The following is a 6,000-nucleotide window of genomic DNA, read 5'->3' as shown; positions in this document are numbered from 1 at the left end:
GAAGGGGTTCAGATTGAATGCAGCTGTGTAAGGGTGACTTCAAAGCTCCCGCATCCTGCGGGCCAATAGGAAGCCGTGATATCATCCGGTGATGCTTCCTATTGTTCCACATGACCAGGGGCTTTAAACTTTGCTGAGATACCAGCACCTCCCCCCTTTCGAGGTATGTATCTCGGGAAGCAGGCCATCTCCGAAACTCGACCCCATTAATTTCAGCTCCGGAGACCCCCTACTTTAATCCAATGTTAAAAAATAATAATTAAAAAAAAAAAAAAAAAAAGCCTGAATTGCTCCTTTAAAACAGCTCACGGTGTCTTTGACATTCTAGAAATCGGCTTGCGCATTGCCGTACACCCACTTCTCTGTACTGTGCTTTTTGGGGTATTAAGTATACTCAAAACACATAGATAACCAACGAACCCATGAGAAGAAGATGACGGTTACTGTAAATGGGTAATTTTTTTCCAAGTGCAATAAGCCCATCAGATATTAGTGATGGAAATACATGCTTCATTACAAATAAATTTACATTTTTAAACAAAGTGGTGTATCTGACTGGAAAACTAATTGTCATTTGATAACCTCTCTTTCGAACTGAATTAAACATGAAGATGAATTGAAAATACTAAAATTTTCTATGCACTTCAAAATGAACTTACACTGTTAAATTGCCTCCCAAGCCCACCCTCTTTTGAAATTCTAGATGGCAAAATCTGCCTCCCCTTTTCTAAGCCCATCTTGCTTGCTGGCATCTACCGCCCCCCTAAATCCCCTCTACAATCCCTGACTGATATCACCCAATTTCTCGGCTCCATTTCCTCTCTGAATGAGAAGAGTGAGCTGCTAGTTCTTGGGGATTTCAACTTCAATTGGCTTGACCCTGAAAACCACAAAATCCAGATACAACTCAAGTCACTTAACCTATCGCACTCATTTCCCAACCCACACGGATAAAACCTGAAATCGCATAACCATTCCTTGCTAGACTGGATTCTCGCCTCAAACCCCAGCAGAATCCAATCCTCTGGCATCCTTCCTGACATTTTCAGTGACCATGCAATAGTGTACTGTGTAAGGAAAATTAAAACGCCCCATTCAAGCCCTAAAGTTCTCCTCACTAGAACATTTAAAAACTTTAACCCACAACAGTTTCTGGATGACCTTACCAACTGCCCATGGCATAGAATCGATTTAATTCCCGACCCTGATTCTGCACTCGACTATTTCCAATCCCAGTTCTTAAAACTACGCAAAATAAGGGTACGGGGGGCCCACCTTCCATGGGTTACAACTGACCTTATTGCACTCTACCAGCTCAGGGATACCTTGTGGAAAAGCTACAAAGTAACTGGCACTACCAAGGATCTCAATCACTACAGATGCATGCGGAATATGTGCACAAGGCAAACAAGGCATGCAAAAGCACAATATTACTCTGACAATCTCCACCAAATACATCAAACCCAGCTAACTTCTGGCAGGTTATCAACAATATATTCCAGCCTCCTAGCCATCAACAACCAAGTAATATCACTAAGGGGGATATTACTCTGGCAAACCCCACTGACATTGCAAATGTATTCAATGATTACATTGTGAGGTGTGCCACTAACTTATTAGCAAAACGCAGCCCAAACCACAAATCTGAATCTCATCCTGAGAGTACACACATAGCCCCACCCCCTCCCAACACTGCCCACAATTTTCAATTTGGCCCAGTATCTGAAGAGGAGATTATACAAGCGCTCCTCAAACTAAAACTAAGCAGCCAATGTGGACCTGACTTACTACAATCTAGGTTCCTACGACTTGGTGCCCCAACCATTGCCAAACCAATTGCGTCCATAGTCAACTCTATCCTGTCTACAGGCCATATCCCTAAGACCTAGAAACTGCCAGAGTTGTCCCAATCTTCAAAAGCGGGGACAAAAACACTGTCTCAAACTACAGGCCAATCTCACTTCTCCCAATTCTATCCAAAGTCATGGAAAAATGTGTCCACTCCCAATTAAGCGATTTCTATACCAAGACAAATTTCCCTAGCCAATTCCAATTTGGGTTTCGTCCCAAATACTCCACGGTAACTACCCTGCTAAAAGTTTGCAATGAAATCCAGTGTGGAATGGAACGGGGACATCTCACTGGTGCAGTATTCCTAGATTTTGCAAAGGCTTTTGACACAGTTGATCATGCTATCCTGCTTAACAAACTCCAGAGCTCTGGAATAGGGAAGCATGCTTTAAACTGGTTTCAGTCCTACCTATCGGGAAGATCCCAACATGTGTCCATCTCGGGCTCTAACTCCAACCCCTTGGATATCACCTGTGGTGTCCCGCAAGGCTTTGTTCTGGGGCCCCTACTCTTCTCAGTGTTCATTAATGATCTTCTCACAGCTTGTAAGGAAGCCTCAATACACATGTATGCAGACGACACAATCCTATATGCACACAGCTATATCCTCTCTGACCTTCAACACATACTTCAGTCTGACTTTTTGAAACTCGAAAACTGGATTTCCCAAAACAAACTGTTTTTAAACACTGTCAAGACTATAACAATGGTATTTGGGACCAAGACTAAATTTGTAAAGCTTCCAGTGAGTGAGCTCCTGATTAGAACCAACGCTAACACCACCCTAACCCCTGTCACTAGTTTTAAATACCTGGGCTTATGGTTTGACTCCCACTTAACATTCGGAATGCACATTGATACCCTGACAACCAAGACCTATGCCAAACTAGGGGTACTTTACAGGAACAAATCCTCCCTAAGTCTCCTGGTCAGAAAGCGTATCGCACAGCAGATGCTAATGCCAATTATTGACTATGGAGACATAGTATATGGCTCGGCACCTCAAACCCAACTTAGCAAACTTGACACCCTCTACAATTCAATTTGTCGTTTTGTTCTCCGATGCAACTACAACACACATTACTGCGAAATGCTCAAAGAACTAGATTGGTCATCACTAGAGTCTAGGCGCAAAGTTCACCTTTCCTGTCTTGCCTTTAAATTCTTCATGGGCAAGCTACCCAGCTATCTGAACATGCTCCTCACCCCTACCACTTGCAGCACTTATCACCTGAGATCAGACTCCAAAAGACTGTTCATGGTCCCAAAGCTCAACAAAGTATCCGGCCGTTCATCCTTCTCCTACCGTGCACCCCAAAACTGGAACAACCTACCAGAGACTCTCACATCCACCACCAGTTTAAGTTCTTTCAAATCTAAGTCTGTCTCACATTTTAATCTGGTCTGTAACTGTTTCATACGCCCATAATATATATTTTCTTTAACTGTGCACGCAATGTCTTGTATATAATGTATACCCTGTTCATTTATATAACTGTATTTGTAACCATGTATTATTTGTCTTACTCTGTGCCCAGGACATACTTGAAAACGAGAGGTAACTCTCAATGTATTACTTCCTGGTAAAATATTTTATAAATAAATAAACTAAAAGTGTACATCGCGTTTATCTTAAAAGCAATTAAAAAAAATAGAAAATTTAATTTTCATACGTGTTATGCAGACTTACAATACCCTTAATTATGCCAATGTATTCATGGGGACTTGGGACACTATATTAATAAGAATAATCCATTACTGATGTTAAAGCTATCTGGGTTAAATTGAATAAACCAACATGTTCTGTAAATGGTTTCAAATGCCAATAATAAAACATGAAGATGAATTCAAAATAAACGTTTTTCTATGCACTGCAACATTAGCTGAGTTTCCATATTGAAATTATCTTAAAATCTACATTTTCTTTTTAATAGAAAATGTTCTATTCATTTGTGTCATGTAGACATACGATGCCCTTAATTAGGCAAATGTATGATGCCCTTAATTAGGCAAATGTATTAGTGGGGACCTGGGGACACTGATGGAGTAAGAATAAACCATTATTGAAATGAAAGATCACAGGATTGAACAGAATAGGCAACATATTCTGTAAATATTTTTAAATGTAAATAATATTTTTGTTCTTATTGAGCACTGACAACATATGCAGTGCAGTACATATTATTCTGTAGGCGTCCTTCTCTTGTATAGTTGCAATAAAATGTTGGTGCCTTAGACCAGGGGGTGGGGGGAGGTCTTGAGGACGGGAGTTGAGCAGTGCACCCCTGCATTAGATACGAGGAGATAGTGACTTGCCCAAGGTTAGCTGACACTGCAGTTTGAAACCGGTTCACCCACCTCAAAGGCAGTGAGATAACCACTGAGCTCCTCATTTAACCCATCAGTTCATCATAAAAAGATACCACGTGTGGAGGACAGCATCTTTTATTGTAGTTCTGTAACATGAGAGAAATGAAGAGATGCAATATTTGAAAGAAGCAACCTCCTCAACAAAAAAATGTTTGTTTAAAGCTTAACTGAACTAGGGGGTCTCTCGGAGCTCATCCTTGGTTTCCTGACCTCGGGGGGCATCCAGTTCCTGAGAAATTTGTAGAAAATCTGCAAACATGGCTAGAAAGTCTCGATGATGCAACCCCCAGTCCTCAATGGTAACCAGTAGGTCTTCGACTGAGCCACTGAATGAGCCACCTGTGGTGAAACAGGGATACAAAACTTAACTAGGTATATATTCTCCTTTTTCTATATACATCCTATTATATGACTTATATCATTATGGATGCTTTCTTGCTTTCTTGCATACTATGGAGCCCCTGCATTGGGAAGCTTCAGTTTCCATTTTATTTCTTGCTCTGAAACAGGGATATCCTGAAAACCTTACCTGTTGGTGGCCCTTGGGGGCTGGAGTTGCCCACCCCTGTGCTACACATTTCTACTGACTGTGTGAGTAAATGCTGACCTGGCGGCCATTTTATGTCCACCAGACAAGTGTTATGGGCCATTGGAAAAAGCAGTTCAGCGATTGGGAACCTGAGGACCACAAATGCTAGGAGCTATATATCAGCTCTGCAGGACGCCACACCCACCTGGATCAGGTAAGTTAGCACAAAATATACCTATATTTCAAGCAGCACACACTGCAGCTTTAAAAAATTACAGCGCATTTATGAAAGCTTCTTGTGGAAAGCAATTTTTTTTAGTGTTAAAGCAGCAAAACGTGAAATCTTATGTTTTTTTTAAATCAGTTCTGATTAGATAATACTGTATTTAATTTTTTTTTATTGAACGCTTAATGCCATTTTTTTTAATGAGTTTTAAAGCATCCTTTGGTGTCTATACCAGCTTTTAGTCATTCTCCACAGCAGTGCAAGATATTTGCAACACTTTCCTTTTTGTGATAATTTGTTGCCAATGTTCCCAGCAGTTTGAGCTGCACACTGCAACAAAAAAATGATGTTACCATAGTAATATAAGGATACAATTTAGCTGCTGAGTTACACTGACTGAACCAGCCATTATGTTAGGCACACAATCAGGATTTTGACAGATTAATAACAGGAGCACCAAACGATTGTCAGCTTAGATAAACATGTAGAATTATAAATTGCCACATGCTTTTTGTATACAAATATGAAAATAAAAAAGTGAAATGTAGTATTGCTGCTTTAAATCTGGGGTTGTCTTTGCAGCAAGTAGAAAGAGGTGATCTGGCACACAGCTCTCACCTTGACAAAGGCTGCCTGTGTGCAGCCGAAACATTGGATTTATGCTGGATTAAACTTTCTTCTTTGTGATAAGACCGTGTGCCTGGACTATTCTCTTTACGTTGTCTTTGCAGCAAGCAGACTCGTGGCAAATTCTCGCAGCACAATATGGTGAGCTGGCCCCTTCCTAATGCATCCCAGGCCCCACTGACATCGCAGAGGCCAAGTTATTCTCTGAACGTGCACTGTAATCGGGCATTAATAATGCGCTCAAAGGGAATTTATTGTGTCAAGAATCTTGTCCGCTTGAATTTTTATGAAAACCGAGTCTTAGCAGCAGCTATAAAGAAAGGTTTGTTTGTTAGATTATTGTGTTGCATTGTGTTGCATCTCCTGCAATTGTGTAAAAGCAGTGTGTGAACAGCTG

The sequence above is a fragment of the Ascaphus truei genome, chromosome 8 (genome assembly GCF_040206685.1).
Source record: "Ascaphus truei isolate aAscTru1 chromosome 8, aAscTru1.hap1, whole genome shotgun sequence".
NCBI classification, from domain to species: Eukaryota; Metazoa; Chordata; class Amphibia; order Anura; family Ascaphidae; genus Ascaphus; species Ascaphus truei.
Note: the sequence above shows the minus strand (reverse complement) of the source record.